Source organism: Sapajus apella, unplaced genomic scaffold (genome assembly GCF_009761245.1).
Source record: "Sapajus apella isolate SASKATOON/1434 unplaced genomic scaffold, GSC_monkey_1.0 scaffold41, whole genome shotgun sequence".
NCBI classification, from domain to species: Eukaryota; Metazoa; Chordata; class Mammalia; order Primates; family Cebidae; genus Sapajus; species Sapajus apella.
In genome coordinates this window covers 8512966-8539838 of record NW_022436981.1, presented here as the reverse complement: position 1 = coordinate 8539838, position 26873 = coordinate 8512966, and the positions used below count along the sequence as shown (strand labels likewise).

Sequence of the window (26873 nt, the reverse complement as noted above, 5' to 3'; positions counted from 1 at the left end):
TTTAGTTCTTTGTAAATTCTGGATATCAGCCCTTTGTCAGATGGGCTTCACGAGGCCAACAAACATGAAAAAATGCTCATCATCACTGGTCATCAGAGAAATGCAAATCGAAACAACATTGAGATACCATCTCATGTCAGTTAGGATGGCAATCATTAAAAAATCTGGAGACAACAGATGCTGGAGAGGATGTGGAGAAATAGGAACACTTTTGCACTGTTGGTGGGAGTGTAAATTAGTTCAACCATTGTGGAAGACAGTGTGGCGATTCCTCAAGGACCTAGAAATAGAAATTCCATTTGACCCAGCAATCCCATTACTGGGTATATATCCAACGGATTACAAATCGTTCTACTATAAGGACACTTGCACACAAATGTTCATTGCAGCACTGTTTACAATAGCAAAGACCTGGAACCAACCCAAATGCCCATCCACGATAGACTGGATAGGGAAAATGTGGCACATAGACACCATGGAATATTATGCAGCCATCAAAAATGATGAGTTTGGGTCCTTTGTAGGGACATGGATGAACCTGGGAACCATCATTCTCAGCAAACTGACCCAAGAGCAGAAGATCAAGCACCACATGTTCTCACTCATAGGCGGGTGTTGAACAATGAGAACACATGGACACAGGGAGGGGAGCACTACACACTGGGGTCAGTTGGGGGGAAATAGGGGAGGGACGGTGGGGTGTGGGGAGCTGGGGAGAGATAGCAAGGGGAGAGATGCCAGATGTAGGTGATGGGGAGGAAGGCAGCAAATCACACTGCCACGTGTGTACCTATGCAACAATTTTGCATGTTCTTCACATGTACCCCAAAACCTAAAATGCAATAAAATAATTAAATGGGAAATATATATATATAATAATAATAAAAATAAAATAAAAAAATAAAAATTAAAAAAAAATGCTCATCATCACTGATCATTAGAGAAATGCAAATCAAAACCACATTGAGATAGAATGGTGATCATTAAAAAATCTGGACGCAACAGATGCTGGAGAGGATGTGGAGATATAGTAACACTTTTACATTGTTAGTGCGAGTGTAAATTTGTTCAACCCTTGTGGAAAACAGTGTCCTTTCCTCAAGGACCTAGAAATAGAAATACCATTTGACTCAGCAATCCCATTACTGGGTATATACCCAAAGGATTATAAATTGTGCTATTATAAAGACATATGCACATGTATGTTAATTGCATCACTGTTTATAATAGCAAAGATCTTGAACCAACCCAAATGCCCATGGATGATAGACTGGACAAGGAAAATGTGGCACATATATACCATGGAATACTTGCAGCCATAAAAAAAAAAAACGATAAGTTTTTTTGTAGGGACATGGATGAATCTGGAAACCATCATTCTCAGCAAACTGACACAAGAACATAAAATCAAACACCGCATGTTCTTACTCACAGGTGGGTGTTGAAAAATGAGAACACATTGACACAGAGAGGGGAACATCACAGGCTGGGGTCTGTTGGGGGGGGATAGGGTTGGGACAGCAGGGGTTAGGGAGGTTGGGGAGGGATACCATGGGGAGAAATGCCAGATACAGGTGAAGGGGTAATGCAGGCAACAAACCCCATTGCCACGTATGTACCTATGCAACAATCCTGCATGTTCTGCACATGGACACCAGTACCTAAAGTGCTATAAAATATATATATATAATAAATAAATAAATAAAACTGTATACTTTCTACTCATTTTTTCTGAAAACCTAAAACTGCTATTAAGAAAAAAAAACTTTCTAGTTTTAAATATACATGATATAAATGGCTGCTTATGAGACTCTACTTCTGTAATCATACTTAAGGGTCAAAGAGTGGATATGTTTTCCCTGACATCAGAAGCAAAACAAGGGTGTCTGCTGTTACCACTTCTTTTTTTTTTTTTTTTTTTTTTTTGAGATGGAATTTCATTCTTATTACCCAGGCTGGAGTGCAATGGAGTGATCTCGGCTCACTGCAACCTCTGCCTCCTGGGTTCAAGCAATTCTCCTGCCTCAGCCTTCCATGTAGCTGGGACTACAGGCATGCACCACCAGGCCCAGCTAATTTTTGTACTTTTTTTAGTAGAGATGGGGTTTCACCATGTTGACCAGGATGGTCTCAATCTCTTGACCTTGTGATCCACTCACCTTGGCCTCCCAAAGTGCTGGGATTATAGGCGTGAGCCACTGCACCCGGCTGCTCTTATCACTTCTATTCAACATTGTACTAGAGGTTTTGATCAGGGGAAATAGTTAAGAAAACAAAATTTTAAAAGTCCAGATTTAAAAGGAAGAAGTAGAACTATCTCTGCTTACAAATGGCTTATCTTGTTCATACAAAATCCTAAAAAATGCATTAAAATGTACTACACCTAATAGATGTACTACACCAAGTTTAGAAAGACTGCTAGACACAAGATAAACGTATAATAATCAATTGAATTTCTACACATTAGTGATAAGCCATCCAAAAGTGAAATTAAGAAAACAATTTCATTTAGAAGACTATCAAAAAGAATATTTAGGAATAAATTTTTTTAAAGAGTGCAAGAATTATACACTGAAAGCTGCAAACAATTCATAAAAAGAAATTTTAAAATCCTTTCCAAGTCCATGGATTGCAAAATTTAATATTAAAGTGGTAATACTCCCAAATTGATCTACAGATTTAACACAATTCCTATGAAAACCCCAGTTACCTTTTTGCATCAATTGACAGTCTCATCATAAAATTCATGTGGAAATGCAGAGACCCAAAGTAGCCAAAACACACGGACTACTAGACATATTCAGGCATTATGCATCCCTACCTTTCAGCTCCTAGAACAACAGAATGGTCTCCAGAATCACTCTGACACTGTAGATGGCATGTTCAGGATAGCCACCCAGTTTATTCAGTATAGCCCTATTATCTTGCTGAGGAGCCAAGGAATCATCCTTATCTCACAGTGGTCCATTACCTCTACTTCCCGGGACCACTGGGATGCCAACTGTAGAGTCATGTGGTTCCCACCAGACCTTACCCATACAGGGGTAGCCAATGATCATAGGGAAGACTTTGATATACAGAAAGAACCAATTGGGCAGGTGATGAACCAGCTTAGACAGCAACTTGTCAGCCACTTGCTCCACACATGCTGCTTTTGTCTCCTCCCCAACATATCCTACCAGATGTTGCTAAAGTGCTCTAGGAGGTCATGCAGGTTGACGGTACAATTTTTTTGTCAGTGGTTAGAGAATTCTTTGAAAGGATTGCCAAAGGAGGTAACCATGGGAACCCATCACAGTGACACACAAACAACTTACAGACTTCCACAAGCAAGTCACTAGTGCTGAGGAATGTAAGCAATTTTGCTGGGCTTCACAAGATTTCACCAGGTTGTTTCAACAACTCACACTCCTGCACTGTTCCTGTCACCCTGGAATGTCTTTTAAATTAGAAGACACGAAGAAAACAAAAATCAGACTGTGTCCCTCAATCAGAAAGCTCCAGTGTGGCAGAGAGGACTTCACTACCAGAAGGGTGTCCAGCCAGACACGTAGAGACTCTAGCCTTCTGAGGTCATCCTGTGGAGATCCTGTTTGGGGGTATGAGGGAAAATCAAAGAAGTTTAAAAAAAGATAACTGCAGCCTGCTCAGTGTGGTGGGAGGAGAGCTGCTTTCCTGGTGAACTTGTTTCTAAAATGAAAAATAATTTGAAAAAAAAATTTTTTAAAGGGCCAGGCATGGAGGCTCACACCTGTAATCTCAACACTTTGGGAGGCCAAGGCAGGTGGATCACTTGAGGTCAGGAGTTCAAAACCAACCTGGCCAACATGGTGAAACCCTATCACTACTGAAAATATTCCTTGGAAGGATTGTCAAAGGAAGTAATTTTGTTTTTAAACAAAAATTAGCCAGGCATAGTGGCATGCACCGGTGATCCCAGCTACTCCGGAGGCTGAGGCAGGAGAATAGCTTGAACCTGGGAGGTGAAGGCTACAGTAAGCTGAGATCGCACCACTGCACTCCAGCCTGTGTGACAAGAGTGAAACTCTGTCTCAAAAAAATAAGAATAAAAATAAATTAAACGTAAAAACCAACCTCAAACAGAATAAACCATTTCCAAGTAATATATCCACATGCCAGAAAAAAATGTCCAACTTTATCTAAAGAAATACAAAATATTGCAGCACCCAAAAATATAAAATGCACAACATGTAACATCCAATCAAAATTTACCAAACAAAAGAGCCGGGAAAGATGATATGTAAATTATAGAATAATCAATAAACAGAAACAGACTTAGAGATTACACAGAATTATCAGGAAAAGATGTTACAACTGATACATGCATATATAAAATATTATGTATAATTATGTTATAGGTATCTGTATATATACTCTAAAATATATGTTTTTAAAATATATATGTTCTAAAAAGTCTTAGAAACTATTAATATAAAGAGTAATGCAAAATATTTTTTAAAAACCCAATGGCACTTATAGAACTGAACAATACAATCTCTGAAGGGAAAAATACACTGTAAGAAATTATCTGCTGATTAAACACAGCAAAAGTATAAATCAATGAACTTGAAAATATAGAACTAGAAATGTCAAAGACAAAAAGTAAAGAGCAGAAAACAATAAATAAAAGACTGGAAGAATGGGAAAATGAAGAGAGTATCAGTGAACTATGGCATGACAACACTTTTCTAACTTACAAGTAATTTAGGGTTCCAAAATAAGAGACCAGAGAAGAGACAAAAAATATATATAATTTTCCAAATCTATAAACCCATAAATCTAAGAATTTCAACAAACCCCAAGCAGAATAAGCAAAAAGGAAACTACACCAAGACTTTTATCCTCAATTTGCTGAACATCAGTGAAAAATAGAAAACCTATGAGCAATCAGAAGAAAAAAATAAAAAGCATTATCTCCAAGAAAAAATTATATCAAAGAAGAAAACACAATAAGAAATAGAAAATGTTTTAAAGCCAAGGAAAATAAAAACATAATTTAAAATTTTGTTATATGCAGCCTAAAAAGAACTTAGAGAAATTGAGAGCTTTAAAATGATCATATTAGAAAAAGAGGTTCTCCAGAAAATCAAACACAGCATGTTCTCACTTACAGGTGGGTGATGAACAATGAGAACGCATGGACACAGGGAGGGGAGCATCACACACTGGGGTCTGTTGGGGGGAGCCAAGAGAGGGACAGCAGGGAGGGATAGCAGGGAGGAATAAAATGGGGAGAAATGCCAGATGTAGGTGACAGAGGGATGTAGGCAGCAAACCACATTGCCATGTGTGTACCTATGCAACAATCCTGCATGATCTGCACGTGTACCCCAGAACCTAGAGTACAATTTTAAAAAAAAGAAAAAGAGGTTCTCAAATTAATAATCTAAACTGATTATCAAAATTAATTCATCTTTAGAAATTTTAGAGAGAATTAAATCTAAAATAATTGAAGAAAATTATAAAAGGTACGAGGAGAAAAGAAAAACAAAAGAAAATAGTATAAAAAATATGATATACCAAAATCAATTTCTTCAAAAAAATAATAAATTTTATAAATCTCTAGCCAAATTTATCGTATTTCCAGATTAAAATAGAAGAAACATAAATTATCAATATCAGAAAAAAAACACTAAATATTCTATATACATTAAAGTAACAATAAATGATCATTATGAACAATTTTAGGCCAAACAATGAATAATTCAGATTAAATGAAAAATACAAAGTACCAAAATGTACTCAAGGAAAAATAGATAATAGGAATACCCCTATTTTTGAGAAAGAGTTAAAAGATTGTATATAGTAAATAAAATAGAATATCTTTTTTTTTTTTTAAGTTCTGGGGTAGATGTGCAGATTTTGCAGGATCATTACATAGGTATACACATACCACAGTGGTTTGCTGCCTCCTTCCCCCCATCACCTACATTAGGTATTTCTCCTAATGTTTTCCCTCCCCAATCTCCCCACTCCCTGCTATCCCTCCTCTAGCTCCCTACCCAGGCCCCAGTGTATGATGTTCCCCTCCCTGTGTCCATGTGTTCTCATTGTTCAACAACCACTTATGAGTGAGAACATGCAGTGTTTGGTTTTCTGTTCTTGTGTCAGTTTGCTGAGAATGATGTTTTCCAGCTTCATACATGTCCCTGCAAAGGACACGAACTCATCCATTTTTATGCCTGCATAGTCTTCCATAGTGTATATGTGCCACATTTTCCTTATACAGTCTCTCCTTGATGGGCATTTGGGTTGGTTCCAGGTCTTTGCCATTGTAAACAGTGCCGTAATCAACATATGTGTGCATGTGTCTTTATAATAGAATGTTTTATAATCCTTTGGGTATATACTCAGTAATGGGATTGCTGGGTCAAATGGTATATTTCTAGATCCTTGAGGAATCGTCACACTGTATTCCAAATGGTTGAACTAGTTTACACTGCCACCAACAGTGTAAAAGTGTTCCTATTTCTCCACATCCTCTCCAACATCTGTTGTCTCCAGATTTTTTAATAATCGCAATTCCAACTGACATGAAATGGTATCTCAGTGTGGTTTTGGTTTGCATTTCTCTAATGACCAGTGATGATGTTTCTTTCATATTTCTGTTGGCTGCATAAATGTCTTCTTTTAAAAAGTGTCTGTTTATATCTTTCACCCACTTTTTGATGTGTTTGTTTTTTTCTTGTATATTTGTTTTAGTTCTTTGTAGATTCTGGATATTAGCCATTTGTCATATGGGTAGCTTGCAAAAATTTTTTCCCATTCTGTTGGTTGTCAGTTCACTCTAATGACTGTTTCTTTTGCTGTACAGAAGCTCTTAATTAGATCCCGTTTGTCTATTTTGGCTTTTGTCGCCACTGCTTTTGGTGTTTTAGTCATGAAGCCCTTGCCTATGCCTATGCCCTGAATGATATTTTCCAGGTTTTCTTCTAGGGTTTTCATAGTGTTAAGTCTTATGTTTAAATCTTTAATCCATCGAGTTAATTTGTGTATAAGGTGTAAGGAAGGGTTCCAATTTCAGCTTTCTGCATATGGCCAGCCAGTTTTCCCAACACCACTTATTAAATAGGGAATCCTTTCCCCATTGTTTGCTTTGTCACGTTTGTCAAAGATCAGATGATTGTGGATGTGTGGCGTTACTTCCAAAGCCTCTGTTTTGTTCCAGTAAATAGAATCTCTTAATCTGATCTCATGTATTTTAATTTTAGGCCCCATATCAAGTAACTAGCACTAATTTTGAATATTGATAACAAGGGTTTATGTGAATTGAAATGGAAGCAATCATGGACATTGAAATTCAGCTTAGACAACCACATCTATGTAATTGTAGACTTGTAAATCCCCAAATAGCAAACATTCAGCATGTTTCCAGTGTTCCCAAATTCTCTCTAACATTCCTATTCCCTACGCTCTCAAGCAAAGCTCAGGTGAGACTGTAAACCAAAGCCAATCTCGACAGTACCATATTAATAGGGTTTCAATAAATTTACTTATATATCTGAGTCCTTTAATATGGAGTCTAAGAGAACTTCTAGAGAAGAGATTTAAAATGTAAATAGCCCTAGAGGTAGTATATACATTAATACAGTTTCAATAAGATTTAAATGACTAATTTGAAATATCATTTTTCAACAAACGTTTTTGGGAAGGGTGAGATGTAAATGAAGCAAAAGGACAGCAAAGAAAGGAGAAATCAGTATATACATGGGAAGTTGATGCAGAAACAAATTTTATTTACTTCAGTTTGACAAAGGTTAATGTTACCATCATGTAGGTGTCTGGCAAACTGCTCTAACACCATTATCTTTCCTAGGGCCCAGGGATTAACTTAAGGGATTGGACTATTAGGTGACTCTTCAGGATAACACTTCACACATTCCTCCTCCACTTTTACAACTCAATAATGCAGAATCCCACTTCCAGTGCTGGCCATGTTATCACTTAAATAAAGCCATTCCATTCTTTTTTTTTTTTAATTGCATTTTAGGTTTTGGGGTACATGTGAAGAACATGCAAGATTGTTGCATAGGTACACACATGGCAGTGTGATTTGCTCCCTTCCTCCCCTTCACCTATATCTGGCATTTCTCCCCATGCTATCTCTCCCCACCTCCCCACCCCCCATCCCTCCCCCATTTCCCCCCAATAGACCCCAGTGTGTAGTGCTCCCCTCCCTGTGTTCATGTGTTCTCATTGTTAAACACCTGCCTATGAGTGAGAACATGCGGTGTTTGATTTTCTGGTCTTGTGTCAGTTTGCTGAGAATGATGGTTTCCAGGTTCATCCATGTCCCTACAAAGGACACGAACTCATCCTTTTTTATGGCTGCAAGTATTCCATGGTGTATACGTGCCACATTTTCCCTGTCAAGTCTATCATGGATGGGCATTTGGGTTGGTTCCAGGTCTTTGCTATTGTAAACAGTGCTGCAATGAACATTTGTGTGCATGTGTCCTTATAGTAGAACGATTTATAATCCTTTGGATATATACCCAGTAATGGGGTTGCTGGGTCAAATGGAATTTCTATTTCTAGGTCCTTGAGGAATCACCGCACTGTCTTCCACAATGGTTGAACTAATTTACACTCCCACCAACAGTGCAAAAGTGTTCCTATTTCTCCACATCCTCTCCAGCATCTGTTGTCTCCAGATTTTTTAATGATCGCCATTCTAACTGGTGTGAGATGGTATCTCAATGTAGTTTTGATTTGCATTTCTCTAATGACCAGTGATGATGAGCATTTTTTCATATGTTTGTTGGCCTCATGTATGTCTTCTTTTGTAAAGTGTCTGTTCATATCCTTCGCCCACTTTTGAATGGGCTTGTTTTTTTCTTGTAAATCTGTTTTAGTTCTTTGTAAATTCTGGATATCAGCCCTTTGTCAGATGGGTAGACTGCAAAAATTTTTTCCCATTCTGTTGGTTGCCGATTCACTCTAATGACTGTTTCTTTTGCTCTGCAGAAGCTGTGGAGTTTGATTAGGTCCCATTTGTCTATTTTGGCTTTTGTTGTCAATGCTTTTGGTGTTTTGGTCATGAAGTCCTCACCTATGCCTATGTCCTGAATGGTTTTGCCTAGATTTTCTTCTAGGGTTTTTATGATGTTAGGTCTTATGTTTAAGTCTTTAATCCATCTGGAGTTAATTTTAGTGTAAGGTGTCAGGAAGGGGTCCAGTTTCCGCTTTCTGCACATGGCTAGCCAGTTTTCCCAACACCATTTATTGAACAGGGAATCCTTTCCCCATTGCTTGTTTTTTTCAGGTTTGTCAAAGATCGGATGGTTGTAGATATCTTGTGTTGCCTCCGAGGCCTCTGTTCTGTTCCATTGGTCTATATCTCTGTTTTGGTACCAGTACCATGCTGTTTTGATTACTGTAGCCTTGTAGTATAGTTTGAAGTCTGGTAGTGTGATGCCTCCTGCTTTGTTCTTTTTGCTTAGCATTGACTTAAACATTCCATGTTCATGGTTAGGAAGAATCAATATAGTGAAAATGGCCATACTGCCCAAAGTAATTTACAGATTCAACGCTATCCCCCATCAAGCTACCAATGACCTTCTTCACAGAACTGGAAAAAAGCCATTTTATTCTTATTTCAAAATCTAGGATTTTAAAAATTCTTTTTCAATTTTAATGAAAATTGATACATCGAATTCACAATAACCTGTTTGGTATATTACTATCTGTATCCCTATCATGTCAGTGAGATAATTATTCTGTGATTTTCCCACCCCAGCCCCCCATTAATAAATGTGCATGTCACTTCTCTTTAAAAATGAAATAAAATAACCCTTTTGCTTCTTTTTTCAAAATAAAACACATGATAATGTTTTAAAATTAACTGTTTATTCAATTTAAAAGGCTTTATGTATTATTTTTCTTAGAAACAAGACATCTATTTTCACTATCACAATATATTTGCCTCTAAAAACACAGGTATTTAATTAATAATAATAGTCCCCTGGATTACTTTTGGCTGTTTATGCAGAGTCAAAGACATATCTGACATTTAAAAAATTTACAACAATGTACACAGAATGCTCCCAAAATGGTTAAAACTATTTAATTACATGTGCTGTAAATCTCCCTTAAGTAATTCACTATCTGTATCATTTACAGAGACAGACTTTGCTTTTTTTCCTTTTATAGGAGACTAATAGAAGGCCATTATCCTTTTGGAGTGAAGAGATTTACGGATATATCTTCCATTAGCATTAATAGGTGTCCATGTAAATCACTAGGCACCAATAGTGGAAGAGACCTCCTCCATCTATTGGGTAGTTGGCTATTTTAGTTAAAAGATCATTTTAGGACAAGGGGAAAAAGTAACATTCTTAATATAATTATCTGAGGTTAAGACTACATTAAAATGACATGGCAAGAAAAAAAATGGGTGACCTGACACTTCATTTGACTTTACTTTCCTGCTTCCTAAATTAATCCTAAGCATAACAATAAGAAAGCAAGCATAAAGGTGAATAAGAGTGACACTTTTTGAACACAGAAAAGTGCATTACATATCTAAGCACATTGACATGGATCATTAAATTAACAGAATTGAGTCACCATGAAAGCATATTGTTTCCTTCATTTGGCAAATGTTTGCTACACTTGTACCTTAGACTAACATAGGATTTGCTTAACATTTTAATTATATTATTTTAAGTAGTACAATGTCTTCCAAATGTTCTATTACTCTGCATATATATTTTTTTAATTCTGTATTGCTGTTCATGCATATGGGCTTCTCAGGGTCCCTGGTCCAATTTTACGTACCTCTAAATATCATGTGCAGATGGTTACATTTTAGTTTTTCATTCCACACATAGAACTTTCATGTGCTTAATGTAAAGCCAGGCTTAGTATGTCATCTTGTATGACAAATAGTTGTATATAAAGAAATTCACCGGATACACTTTAAAACAAAACAGAAGTGTTTAACTTCTCAGAAATAGGGTATCAGAAATCCAGGAGTCTTTCCATATTTGGCACATGATTTTGTAAGACTCAGGTTCACTACTGGCAAAGTAAGTTGTATCTTCATGGTTTAGACAGACAAATACCACATAATGGCTGCTCAAATTTAAAATGCATGCCTGTGTAATATACATTTGCAAATCTGTCCTAGAAATGTTCTGCCACAGATCAGATGCCTTGTTATTGAGAAAGCAAACAGTTCTTTAAATAGAGGTTGAAAATGCAGAAAAAGCTAATTTTTGCAGTACAAAACTAATTGCGTGTTTTATTTTCATTTAACAGATTAAATATAGTTCCACCCTTAGATTTCTTTTCTGTTTCTTACAAATGTGACAGTGTTAGAGTACATGAAGGGATTCCACTTAATTAAAAAAAAAAAAAAAAAAAAAAACATAGTCACCGAGAAAAAAAGAGAAAAAGGAACAACAATAAAAACAAAACAATTTATAGTGTTCTAGTTACTAGCATTTAACAAAAGGTATTTGAGGGACTTTTAGGGAATTCTTTTATGGTTCTCACACTGGAGGCTACATATTTATTTATTTTTATCCTGTATTTACGGTAAAATCAAACACATAGAAGGGAGCCTATGAAGAAAGAAATCTGAAGAGAAATGGATGACTGCCTCTTTGTGACATATTTTCTCCCTCAGCCTTGCATATTTGCATTAAAGTGATTGTGAATAATGTACATTTGACCAGTGCTGTCTGCAGAACTAATGCCTATAAAAGGGATGGGAAGTAGCATATGTTGTGCCTAGGGCAGAGAAAGTCCAATCACCCCCACTGTGAGAGTTTCCAACTAAAACGCAGGACAGCCTGGGATTTAGCCTAAATGAACCCAGCAGGGAGAAACAGGACACAGTCCCTCGGTCCACATTTAAGCTTCTGAAATAAGATTTCTAGAGTTTGCTTGGAAAAGAACTGATAATCTCTATAATGGCCATTGCACAAGCATTGAAATTTTTTTCCTCTTTGTCTTATCTACCTATTCTGCAAGTTTTCAAGGAAAAGCATTACGGCAAGAAATTAAAACACAAGGAATCAGTTGTTACAGAATCAAGATATACACTGTTTATTGCCATTTTAGCAACTCTCTCCTCTGCTTGATCTATTCCCCAGCATTATCTGACAAGGCACAGTTTTGTCAGTAATTGCAAAATGTTTTGGGCTTGTGGTTTCACTTTTATGTTCTTGAACTCTCCTAGAAATGCTCTGCTATTAAATACTTTGTATAGGTTCTCATTCTTGTTACATAATCTTCCTGTGACCTCTAGCACCAGGTTCAGATTCAAACTAGCTTTCCTTCCACCTGTATTAACTTGATATTTGAAAAACTGCAATTATAAAAATGTATGAGAATAACAAAATCAGCTGAACTAGGGAAATAAAAGTTGCCAAATTGCTGTGTTTGGATCAGTAGGATTATCTTTTGCCTCATTAGCTGCAGTATTAAAGGGGAAAACAACAGAGTAGGCCTAGAAAATATGTATTCATTTTGGTATTTATGTAATCCAAACGGGGAGGGCAGTAAATATAAAATTGAAAAACTTGTAAGTTGTATCACAGCATGATATAAAAGAGTCTGTGCAGTGCTGAAAATAATACAGAGTTGATACGATATAGCTTATATTTTCTGCTACTATCTTAGTGTTTAATTCCTATTCAAATTACTGTGAAGATGCTGTATTGTTTCAGAATGAAAGAGAGCTCCATACCATTGATTTTAGTTTATTAGCCTATTCCTTAGATGGGGTAGGAGGGTGGAAAGGATTGCCCTGATTTTAATACTTCAAAGGACTTCATTCTTTGAATAATTAGCTATTACAGAGGGTTACACACTGTCATTAAAATTAAGTTTTGGGTGTTTAATTTTATTTCTTTGGGATCATAGCCTGGGTTCTGTAGATCACAGACCTTACCCCTATCATACTCCCCACCACCCTCCCCCAACTTCACCTTCCTGATGTACCAGAGCCCCATGATGATTTGTTTTGGCAAACTAGGCATCCTTCATTTTTACCCCATAATTTCATTCTTTTCTGTCATCACTCAGTGAGGTCCTCATTGTGTGTAATCACTGTAGTTTCTGAGATTAACCAAACCCACCTTGATGAAATTTCATTTGAGGCCATGATTCAGTGTCTTAGATTTAAAATATGTCAATCCCCTGTTAGGATTATAGAGCAGCTTCTATCTGCTCTATACTATTATAAACACCTATAAATCTTGGAGAAAGGAGTTACGGAGTGGGAGCCTTCAAAACATGCTACCAGAAAAAGTAACATAAAAATTGCTTAACATTAGTTTATCAGATGCTCAAAAATACTGGTTCGTTGATTAATTAATTGAAGCAGATAATTCTTCATCTTATATATCATCATGTCAGTATTTTCTATCTTAATCTTACCTTTTGGGCCATTATTAAACTACAGACCGAGAGAAGGATGTGTCTGCCATTCATTCATTCATTACTTCAGCAAATATTTAGCAGGCACCAGATGAAATTAGGGGCCACTGAACTTAAAGCCTTGTGCTGGAGATAGACAAATAAACTAGTAATTTACAAGGCACTGTGATTATGCTATGATAAACTGAGATTCTATAGGAGTGCGAAGCAGAGAATGCAAAAAGAAAAATATATATATATATATATATATATATATAATTGTCTTAGAAGAGCTTTTAAACTTGCTATCACATATGCAAATTACTCTATTGTCCAGTTTACATGAAGGTTGTCCTTATTGTTATTTTACCAATAATAATATATTATGGTTTCTTCCTTTCTTATTCACTGAGGGTTAATATTGCCAGTAAATTGGGAGTTGGTGAGAGCTAGATCACTCTGGAGGAACTTCATGTCAGACATTCTTCCTCTTATGCTTAATTTTATAGGCTTTGGTAATCTCACATATTGCTGCTGGAGCTGAGAGAAGTTTGTGTTGTGATGTATTACATTTGTCATCATGTGCCCCCAAAGCCCATCCTCTTCTTACATTGCTTTATTGCAGCGTAAGGTCTAAAACCCATGAATCTTGCTGTCTTCCAATAGCCCCTTCTATAACACAGCGACCTGTGCAGAATTAGAGCTAATAATTCAAACCAAAAAGAATAAAAAGCATAAAGCAACTGGCTTGCTTCCAGATTTCACTATGACATTTTTAAAGCCCAAATCAAATATTTTAAGCAGTGCCCTTTCTGAGGCAGAATTTTAAGCAGCGCCCTTTCTGAGGCTGTGTATGGCTCTGTTAGGAGCCCTAGGTTCTAGTTTTGCTTCTGCTATATATAGGAGGCAAGTCATGAGTTTCCTCATCTTTAATTGGAAGAGGCAGAGACTACAAACAAGATCCCTAACATCAGTGTCAACTCCAATATTCTAAAAATAATTTTAAAATAAGCTAGATACATTTTTTGTTATTGTAATGTTCAAACCTTTAACCTACCCAGTCTTTAAACAACATTTTTAGATAAGACTTCCTAGATCATTCTAATATATGCAAGTGGCCAAGAAATGGCATACTCTCCACTATTCTGAAATAAAAATTCTGAAGCCCAGAGAAATTTAGTGATTTTTCCAAGAATATGCAGTGACTTACCAGAGGAATATGGAATCCAATTCCTATCTTTTCAACATTTACATTAAAAAAACACAAACTATTCCATAGGAAAAATATATTTTTTAATAATTTTATCTGATTCAGTTAATAATCTGACCCCAGTATGAATTGGTAAAACATAAAATATATTTGGCTCTCTGACAGATAAAGTAGTTTAAATAGCCAAAATTCATACTTAAAGGAATCAGGTGTTCATTGGAGCACCAAATGGGCAAAAGAGAAAGTGCAGATTGATGCTCCAATGTCTCTATATTTGATAGTGATAGTCGCCACTGGCAGGCAGGAAATCTAGGTCAGAAATATCTCAATATTAGCTTCCTTTTCTTTCTCTCTGAATGCTAAATATCCTGACATCACCATTTGATCTGTATACTTGGAAATCTCCCTGGACTGGTTAGCAAAGTACCTCCTAAAAGTAAACATGTGTACTCTCTTTTTTTTTTTTTTTTTTCCAAGACAGAGTTTCATTCTTGTAGCCCAGGCTGGAGTGCAGCGTAGTGTGATCTTGGCTTGCTGCAACCTCTGCCTCCCGGGTTCAAACAGTTCTCCTGCCTTAGCCTCCTGAGTAGCTGGGATTACAGGCTCACACCACCATGCCCAGGTAATTTTCGTATTTTTGTTTTCTTTTTAGTAGAGACGGGGTTTCATCATGTTGGTCAGGCTGGTCTCGAACTCCTGACCTCGTGATCTGCCCTCCATTAGCCTCCCAAAGTGCCCAGATTACAGGCTTAAGCCACTACACCTGGCCAAAAATATGTACTCTTAACTTGGAGTATCTCTAGCCCTCAATGGAACACCGAAAAAAAGTCAGACTATTTTAAATGATATGACATGATGATCACAAAATACAGGAGCCTGAATTCCAAAGAGGTAAAACAGATAATTTAGCCCAGGCAATGTCCATGTCCTTTGCCCCTATCTTGTCTATCTTCTGCACATTTTATAAAATGTACATAATCTAAATCTGCCCCAGGAACAGATTCTGGATAAATGCTATTGCTGGACTGTGTGTTGGAGAAGAGGGTTGGAAATAATATATTTCTTGATATCTTGCCCAGGTATCAACTCAGTCCTTTCAGTCATTTCTTCCCTGAGTTGGAATTCAGTCATCTAGAAAATATAACTGCTTAGCACATATAAATTCAAGTTTTTTAAAACATAATTTTCAGTGGAAATTATCATGTCAACTATGTCATTGTAACCCATTTTGTAAATAGTTGAAACTTCAGAGACTATTTTATTTTTTGTGATTCAATGTTGTCCAGTGCTTTTCCTCTTGCCAAATCCCTACCTCCTAATCCATACTCAGTAAAATTAAATCTTGGTACTGGTCACTGTGTTGCTTATCTGCAAATAGACAGGTAATAAACAAACTCAAAAGAATAAACTCTCTCTGTCCCAATTTTTTATTAGGCAAACAAAACAATAAGACATACAGATAAGCAAATATTTTAATTATTTTATGTTAAGAGCATACAGGGTCTTCATTTGAAGTCTGATTCTATCTTACTTTCAACTCTAAGAACAGAAAACAAATGAAATTTTGAGACTAGTTTGCATGAAGGCGTTTTTTTTTAAAGGGATAGAAAATTTTATGTAATTATTTGACAAATATTATATAGAGCTTACTCTTTCCCAGATGGTATTCTAAGTGCTTTATGAAATTTAACTTATTTAATACTCATAACAGTCCCATGGGTTTCTATGATTACCCCCATCCTACAAAGGAGACTGAGAAACAGAGGTAAAGTAACTCTCTGAAAGTCACCAGCCAATAAGTGGAAGAGTTGCGATTCAAATCACAGCAGTATCGCTCTAGCATCTATATTCTTGCACCTCAACAAGATGATTTAAATGTCAATAAGATAATATGAAAAGTGGAAAGCATTTCATTTCCAATGAAAACTAGAAGCATCACTTAATTTCCTGAACCTGGTCTCAGCCCTAGAATCATGCTTTCTCTAAGTGTACTTGTACAACTTTTACCAGACTGACTTTTGGAAACGAGAATAATGAAGGAAGTTCCTGGAAGAGAAAATGGAGGAGATGTTTTTATTGTTTTCCATCTTAATTCATATGGATGCAATAAAGAAAAATAGGGAACTGCAATGTAAATGGAAACAGCCCTCCAGAGCAAACAAGCTAAATCATCATTCTGCTACTCCATCTTGTAGTCTTATAGTTAAGGTTCTGCACTTTCATTTTGTGGCCTGGGTTTGATTGCCAGAGAACCAGTCCATCAGAAATGTAAATTCTGTAACTCAAAGGAAATCCTGAGTCCATCATTCTGGGACTCTGTGCTATTTGATCATGCAGAGCTTTAAATTTTCTTTTGTAAAATATGGTGAAAATACCTATCTCACAGTGTTGTTGTAGGAACTAATGGAAATAATATAAAGTTCTTAGCAAAGTTCCTGGTACCTGGCATAGACAAGCCCTCCATAGATACTCAAATCCTTTACTTTTGTTGCAGAAATAAGGGCTTTCCAGTTTTTAAATATAGGGGGAGAATGATTAAGCTTTAAAAAAAAATGCAGTTGGAGGACAGTACTCATTCAATCATTTAACAAATATTTATTAAATACTATGTTCTAGGAACTATTATTTCAAACACAATAGACTAGAATTCCAGAAGATTGAAAAGTCCCATGATACTCATTTCAATGTTTCTAATTTCCACCACTTTTGATTGTCCTGCCTTTGAAAAACCACATTAGTTCAACAAGAACAGAATATTCTGTGATTACTTTGTCTATTACTTGACTTGGTAGGAGAATCATTTCTGAATAACCACACAGTTGAAAAGGCAAATAACACTTGGTCCTAGGGAGCAAGGACAAAACATTCAGAAACAACAAGCCACATCAAGACCAATACCATTCCATTTCTGTTCATTTCAAGGAATCCTTCCTACTGATCTACAACAGCTAAGCTCCTTTGCAATGCTCAATGTCTAATTGGATCATTGGTATTAAGACAGTGCCTTTCAGGTTTGGTCTGTTTTGCTAGAAATCCAGTAACATGTATCTTCTTTTAAAAAATTATCCAAGTTTGTTACTTGAGTCTCTGATACAAATATTAATGAATTTTTAGCTCATAAAGAAGCGTAAAGCAAATAACCTCAGACTTGAATTGTTTCTTCTAGCTTTCTGACTTGCCCATTAGATGGGAGGCAGCTGCTGCCTATATCAGCTACCTGTATGGCACAAAGACACACTTTGATTCTTCTCAGGTTGGCTCTTCACTAACAAAATTGTTTATGTTTCATAGACACTGTGTTTGTTCAGAGCCTAAAATTAATAGCTCAGCTCTTCTCCTCACTGTCTCTCCACTTCCCTCTTATTTCTCACTGCTGCAGGTCAAGACATATGGCCCCCTTGATTGATTTCCAGCAGTCATTCATATCATCACTCCACAAGTAGCTATTGGGCACCTAGTATGTGCTCCATGCTGAGTACCATGGGAGTGTACCACAACTATGCCTCAAACAAAAACATTTATTCTAGTTGAAATATGGGATTTAGATTAAGCTTCTCCTAACTATTCAAGAGGGTACATAATTAATAACCATTGCACACGTGTGCTGTTTGATTCATGGTTCTACACTGCCCTCCTCCAAAGTCCCTAGCAGAGATCTCAAAGAGCACCCCCTTGTGACACTGAACACTCCTCGCTGTATCTTCCAGTTTCTCTGCAGAGAAGATGCTGCTTTGCAATACTTTATATTCTATCCAAATTCCTTTAATAATATAATCTCTCTCAGAGTTGCCCCAGGGTTTTCAATGTCTTCATCTGAACTCCAAGATGAACCCCTAGAATTTATTCCTGCTGCTAAATCTGTCAGTATTTCCACAGATTCCTTGGAGGGTTATACTTTGGCTGTACAATTTCACTTCAGGATAAGAAGATCTTAACAGGAAGACACCACACACACATGCAAACACACACACACACAAATAAATGATCTTTGGTTGTTGATTTGAAGAAGAGAAAATTTGAAATCACAAAATCTAAGACTATTTAGGCAGAAAGGATCCCATGAAATTACCTAAATTTTATCAGTCCTAAAGAAGAGGTTCTAAGGCTCAAAGAGAATGGGTCTTATCCCAGTTTATAAATTTCTAGGATGTTTAAGTAAGTATATTTTTCTTCTTGTATTTACTCTATAAATATATTTCATTTTCTAAAGAATTTTTCACTGTTTATAGTTAACATAAACTTACAAAATTAAAACAATTCAGGTATAGTTTTCATCAACCTACTTTTTCTTCTCTGTTTCATAACTATTTTACCACTGCTTTACTCCAAAAATGGAACTTTTGGTTCCTGACACCACTTCTGAATTCAAACAAATTCAGTTAAGCCAATATTTAATCAATAATTGTGCTAAGCCCTAAAAATTCTCATTCTATAGATTTAAACTCCAGAGGTCTAAAATATTTCTGCAATTAAAAGAGCTGGCCAATTTGCAAGTGAATGTGAAGACTCAAGTAGTCATTGTGATTGATACAGTGTATATCTTTACCTACTGTCTGGTGTGGGATCTTATAAAAATTAATACATTAAGAATGCTTTCAAAGAAAAAATTAGAAATAGAACTATCATAAAACAGTCATCCCACTTCTAGATGTAAATATCAAAAGGAAATGAAATAAGTATCTTGAAAAGATATCTGTACTCTCATGTTCATTACAGAATTACTCACAGTGTATTTATGATCATGAATAGAGAGTTGTGGTGATTTTTTAATTATAATAATCTAAATAAATTACATAAAACTCCATTTGTCCTGATCTTTTCTCTAGTTTCCCTGATATTGTCTCCAGATTTTACCTATGAGTAAAGTAAGAAATACTAATTTAAAATCCTTTTGCAAATATGACAACTCTCCAAAACTGCAAAAGCCAACTTTTTTGCAATATGCAAACTCTACAGCTGAAACCACACCTATATTACAAGAAACTGGCTTCTTTCACCAGGTTAAAAGTACTATTTTGTGACAGGGCACGGTGGCTCACACTTGTAATCCCAGCACTTTGGGAGGCCAAGATGGGTGGATCACTTGAAGTTGGGAGTTCAAGACCAGCCTGGCCAATATGGTGAAGCCTTGTCTCCAGTAAAAATACAAAAATTAGTGGGGTGTGGTGGCATGTGCCTATAATCCCAGCTACTCAGGAGGCTGAGGCAGGAGAATTGCTTGAACCTGGGAGGCAGAGGCTGCAGTGAGCCAAGATTGCACCACTGCACTCCAGCCTGGGTGACAGAGCAATACTCTGTCTCAAAAAGAATTTTTATTTTGTGAATAAAACTTTTTTTTTCTTTAGTATATAAAGACAATTTGGACCAAAGTGCAAGTATGGAGCATGTCATTATTTTTATTACTAGGTTGCTACCATATATTTTAAACCTCTAAAAAGTATATAACCAACTTATAAAACATTATACAGAGAACAAGATTTTGAATGAATCAATAGTATTATGCTGCAGAAATGGAAATTAAAATGCTAAAATGCAGCAAGATCCCCATAGACCACAGTCCAAGTCAAGCATGAGAACAGCTCCTGCAAAAACTCTGCACTACAGACTACAAGTAAGGAACAGGTGAGGAAAAAGAATTTTGCCCCCAACCCCATAGAAAGGCCAGTTTCACAATAATGGAGACCTAAAAAGCAAACTTCCTAAAAGTATAAAGAAACAAAAGAATCCAATGATCAAAAGAATTAAATAATATATAAAAAACACAGAAGACCAAAAAAACAAGTGAGTTGTGTCCACACAGTCAAAATATTCCCCTCTGAATGGCTTTGTCTGCAGAATATTCCCGCTGAAAGCTATGACTTAGGAAAATGCTCTTGTCACATGGATTCTCTAAGTGAAGGATGAATGGAATCAGACTCTTCATTTGCCTCTCTTTCTCATTAGTATTGATAAAGAAGAGGCAGGATGGTCCTGGGGTATGGCATGGTGTGAGCTCAGTGAAGCAGGAAGGAGGCAAAGGAGTACCTGGTTCTAGCTATACTGCCTACCTGGCCACAGGAAAGTGACATAAAACACTTTAAGTTTCCTTTAAAAAAAAATTTTAAGGTACATGTAACGTCCCATTTTTTCCATGCCTCTTCTTTAACTGCCTGCACTTTCTTCTAGCCTTAGAGAAATACTTGTAGCTCGCAGAAAACAGCATGTTCTACTTTTTATTGTTGCATCTACTATTTCCATTGCCAGAAATTCTCTCTGTACCCTTCTTGTCCCTCTTCACCTACGTAGCTAATGCCTACTCAGGATTTAGATTTGATATTACCTTTTCCAGAAAGACATCCCTGATGCCTCAGTATTGATCTATATACACCTCCTATGTATCCTGATAGACAGCAAGTATTTATCATTATCTCAGTATTCCCGGCACTGAAACCCCACTTTGTCCTCCTCTAAAACCCCCTGTGAGCTTAGCAAAGACTAAGCATTCAAAAAATACCTGAACAGAAAGGGGAAGGGAGGGGAAAGGAGAGAAAAGGGGAAGGAAAGAGAGGATGGAAGGAGAAGGGAAGGGAGGAAGGAAAAGGGAGAAAAAAAGGGAGGGGAGTAGGGAAGGAAATTGAATGGAACTTAAGTTTTAGATTGGACTGAACTTTTAAATATCTGAAAATTAGATGATTTAATGCCTATGAGTGACTGGGAAAGAAATGGGTCTGGTCAAGTTATAGACAAAGTGTACAGAAAGATTTATCAGAACATGTTTGAAAACAATGTGAGAAGGAAAAAAGCTTTTTTTCTATTTGTACCTCTAACAATTTAACATAGTTTACTAAACTAGTTGGAGATAGAGATAGAGACAGAGACAAAGACAGAGACAGAGACAGAGACAGAGACAGAGACATATAGTATATCCTGAGGATGGAGGGGGTAAGGGGTGGGGACAGAGGCCAGTAACAACTAGCACTTACTAAAAATTTAAACAAGTAACACTTTCTATACTCCATGCCTTTTTCAAGCAGTTTCATGTATTAGTATTTTACCCTATCAAAAAAGTACTATTATTGCCGCTAATTTAAAAATGAGAAAACTGAGGCTCAGAGTAATTAAATAATTTACTCAAGGTCACATAGCTACTAAGTAGCATTTTCTATGTAGGTAACTTTTGTTGACGCTCCCAGTATATTTTGTTTGGCTGAAACAGTGCCTTTTGTCTGCTTATTTTAATTTGATGACTTTAAGGTGGGTACAAGCTCTCCTGGTCAGCCCAGTTCCCGAAACTCCTAGTTGGTATAGATATTTTCCCACTTTGATAATTTACAATGCCTGCCTAGCCCATCAAGGAATGTAAGTTCATAACTTCTGCCAATCAGCCTGATCTAATTTCTGTGCTTTACCTTTTTGTCCTACCCATCTGCCCATGCTTATACCTCTCTCTCCAGAGGTATGATCTCCAGAGAATAATCTGGAATATTCTCTATGACCTCTTTTCCAGATTCAACTGCCATACTCAATTCTTGCTCAAGACCCAGCTTAAAACCTTCTCAAATTAACCTCAGTACTTTAATAATCTTGCATCTTGAATTCCAACCGTACCACATAGTTTTTGGATTATTCTTTTACTCACTAGCTTCATTGACATACACCTTATAGCAGCCCTCTTGACTCTCCATCAGAGTGTAAATGTAGTGTGATGGCATTTGTGATATGCCACAATAACTAGACAACAGTCGCCAGTTATTCAATCAAACCCTAATCTAAATGTTACTGTAAAGAGGTTCTGCAGATGTATTTGGGGGCCTTCTCATCATCAGTTGAGTTTAAAGAAATGAAAGTATCCTGAATTATCTGTTGCAGGCTTTACAAGTAAGGCTGAGGCTTGAGAGACAGAGAGAAAGTAATTTCACCTGTGGAGTTTCATCCCGCTCATCATTTTCCTTTCCTGACTGCTTGACCTATAGACTTTGAATTTGTTTTCCCAGCTCTGAAAATGCAAGGCAGTTCTTGTTTTACACACCCACACACAAACATCCATCCTATACTTTCTCTGGTTGAACCATTTTTTCTTTTTGAAACTCCTACCACACTAACACATACACAGACACTTACACTCACAATTAATATTATTGAATAAAAGACAAAATTGTGACAAAGTATCATATGTTTTGAAAATATGCAGGATAAGTTAGATAAATATATGCTGAGAAATAGAAAAAAAAAATGATTAGGGTAAGCTAGTATAAATTATGGAAGCCTTTTGAAAAGCAAAATGTTTGAAATGAAGTCTTGAGTAAGTTTTGAATGTAGACTAGTAGAGTCTACAAAACAGTGAAGGAAGAAAGAGAAAAATATTTTTAAAATAGTGGCAGTACAAGTACATAGTGAACCACATGTATATCTGCATACTTGTTTGAAAAGTTTTTTCAACATATATAGCTCCAAATAATTAAACCGCAACAAAACATGTATTTTAACTGCCTAGTTAAAATACATATTTTTAAGGTTCATTCTACCAAGCTGTCACAGTGATAGCAATAATTGATGTTTACCATTTTAATATTAAAGTTTTCTCACTAATGGCGTTAGATATAAATGACTTTGATTTGCGATTTTCCCCCAACACTGTGCTTTTAGAATGCATGACATGATTATGTATGAAATGGGACTTGAAAATTCCCTTAATATCTATGAGCATGTATTTATGCAGTCTTTAAAATTTAGAATTATGTAGGTTGCCTAAGCACTAGATTCAAACGTTCAAATATAAACGATTACATATATATGGTAATCTTCCCATATATGAAGGAATTGCAAAAAGCAGGGAAAGAAGCAGTGAGTACAGAAGTTCAAGGTTACAACTTTCTGGAAATCCCACCAGCCATACAGCATGCATATTTTCTAAATATTTTCAAGCTTCTAGTTAGCCATGCAATGACTCAGAATTGGCACAAAATGTCACTAAAACCAAAGAATATTTTTTTGGTTTGAAAATTGGTTTCTTGTGTCAGTTAAAATTCAGAAACATAATTTCTACTCCATTCCAACTCATTTCAACTCCCCCACTATTATGTAAAATTATTTTAATTAAATGAAACTATGTATATCAAGCTTAACTGTTCACCAAGTTATAAACCCTGAATGCAAGAGTTATAGAATGGAAATATTGATATTCCACCAGGGCAAGTAGAAGAAGCAGCCTTTTTATTATATTGCTTAAGAGCTAGAGAAAGAATTCTCGCCTCTAAAATATTAAATTTAGTTCAAATTCAATTTTGCAGACATATATAAAGTGCCTACTATTTACTAGGTGCTGAGTTGACAAATGTGAGAACACAGTTGTTGCCCTAAAGATAATCACCATGTAATGAAAACAATAGCTGTGAAGTAATGTGATAAGTATAATAATAGGTATTTACACAGAACATTACAGGACCAGAAAAGAGGGTCTTCTGCCCTCTGGAAAGGGCGAGAGTATCAAGGGTGACTTTTTGAAGTAGTTATTCCTGAGTTGAGTCTCAAGAGATAAGCAGGAGATAGCCAAGCAAAGAGGAAGAAGGAGGGCCTTATAGACAAAAGGGGATGCATGAATACAGCCAACATCACAGCCACACTGTGTTTAGGCTACTGGAGATAATTTAGGGTTGTTCTAGCATAAGGAATGTGGCAAGGGGTAATAAATACAAATACACCAATGTAAATGCATAGCAAACTCTCAATATGATGAATCACAAAGCCTCTCCTGCTAGAAGAGATGTACTTACCATTTCATAGTGTGGAGAAAGGAAAAACCATAACCAAAAGGAAGCCTTAAGACATTAAAGACAAACATTGCTCCTTTGTTAATTTTGGTTAAGTGGGTCCTAAGCAGAGACAGATAAACAACTGCCCCTTTAACATCAAAATAAAACATCCACAGATGATTAAGCTTTCCTACGATATAAACAATGAAGCCACAAACACACTCTTAGATAATTTCAAAAATATTGTCAATATTATTATGAATCAAAATATTATTATGAGTAATCAAATTATCGTTTTAACAGCTCTATTTCTTCTCATTACAAAAAAAGTGTCCAAATTGTATGATATCTCATATACATCTCCATAGTATACCATAAGTATTCAATTCCCTGGATATTTTCCATGTAAATAAATAAAATAATGTTAGTGAATGTAACATATACTACTTCCATTTAAGACACTGTAACTGTTATACTTCTTGTCTACTATTCTGGGAATACTTGTAGGCAAATCTATTTATTATTGTCTCAAATTCTGGTGATAGTCTTATGGACATAGAATTAAATGACATAATGACATAATCTTTAAAAATCAGTCCATTGGACATCAGATTATACCTGATCACTAAGAATGTGTGATAATTTTGTTCTTACCCAACTTCTATCTTCTAGGCTGGTGGGTTTTTAAATGGGCATGAGATTATCATAAGAAAAATCTGCCATATAGGCAAGCATTATAGCTTGCTAGTTAAATAGAAGGTTATGAGAGTCACACAGATCTGAATTAAAAATCTGTCTTCTGCCATTTATTAGCCCTGTGACCTAAGAAGATGTACTTAACTTCCGTAAGTCAGGAGACAATGAAAGATACACATTACTTTTGTTCCTCAGAAGTTCAGGCAAGATCAAGCCTAAACAATAATACATACTCTTATATCTTTGAATTCCTTCTCCATCATTCCATATATCAACCCCCCTCTCGTGAACTCTAGCTCCCTGGGATGAAAATGTCCAAATAAACTACCTCCATAGGGACTTTTGTCGCAAGCTCTGTTTTCAAGGAAACCCAGCTAAGATAGCACATGAAAGTCTTTGGCTGTGGACTTTAACTACAGAGTCAAGTCCCAAGTTTAGGTTTTTACTACTCCAGACAGATCCCTAAGGAAACTCAGTCCTTCCTTGATTAGCTTGAAGGGGAAGAGTACTTATGTATTAAACACTTCTTACACTTATGGGACATTTTGTTTTCTCTGGACATTTTCCAAGGCATCCAGAAAAAGCTCTTTCCAACTACACCAAATTCCATTTGTTTTCCACACCCTGTCCCCCCAAGGGGTGCTGCAGAAGCACAAAGGCAGCTGGATGCATGAGCATACCTGGAACTATAAGGCAAAACATTCCAGGAGCAATTCAGAGCCAATTCTGGAGCTTGGAAGCTGAAGGATATACATTCCTTTCTCTGGTCTAAATTTTGCGTAGTATTGATCAGTTCCATAATGCACATTTTGACTATTTTAAAATTATTCTTCATTTCGCTTGTTCTAGTCCTTCACCCCTGTTCTGTGGACTTTCTTCCCAAAATAACCACATTAAGGCCTTGTCTCAGACTCTTCTTTTAGGAGGACCTAGGCTAAGAAAATGTTAGCAGGTTACGGAGTACAACAAACCTACCCTGGGAGCATGTTGTGGCCTCAGTCTGTCCCAGAGAGGTTGGCCTCTAGTCAACTGGATGAAGCCCTAAAGTTCATCACAAGTGGCCAGGCCTTCCAGGTCTGAGATGCTGAGGCTCACAAAGTGTCATTACCCCTTCAAAATACATAGCAAAAAGTCATCATACTTATATTTCCAACACAGCATTGGTGCTAAAGTCAAACTGCTACATTATCATATTATAATACAGTTACATCAGTCAAATTTACATCAAAGGCCTTAAGTTTTCAGCTATTTTAGGTTGTTAACCAAAGTTAAAAAAAAAATAGTAAGAGTTACATCATGAGTGACATTAGTTTGGAAGACCACTAGTCTCAGTGACATGGTATATCTCCCACCTAACACCAAATAAAATCCCTACCCAGAAGCTATGTTTAAATGGAGGAAACAAGATGCATAACTATGAAAAACATTGGTATCAATGTAATTTCGTAGAAATTAAAGTTTATATATAGTCTCATTTTTATAATTATTAAAATTGATAGTATATAAAAAGCAAACAAAATAAGTAAGTGATCTAAACAATAGAGAATATGACAGTAAAATTAAAGTTTAAGGGCAAAAAAAGTAGAAACAGAGATAGAGAAAGGGTATAGTCTAAGAGTTCCAAGTTATCCTTGAAGCTCTAATTGAGACCACCTGGAAAGAATGGTTCACAGTTCTTTGTAAGCCACAACAAATGGAGTGAAAGTAGCTTACTACCACTCCTTAGGATAGAGATCTATTGTCTTGAGGCAAGAGAACTGGAAGAGGCATGGCTGATTTAAAAAAAAAAAAAAATGGAGCTGTTAGGAGCCCTGCCCAACAACATGAGAGCACCACATTTCAGCACC

At 36.3% G+C, this 26873-nt stretch overlaps 1 pseudogene; it reads left to right on the top strand.

Moving 5' to 3' along the window:
- Positions 1–3636, top strand: part of LOC116565667 — a 12815-nt pseudogene extending 9179 nt beyond the window's left edge.
- Positions 3637–26873: the final 23237 nt, after the last annotated feature.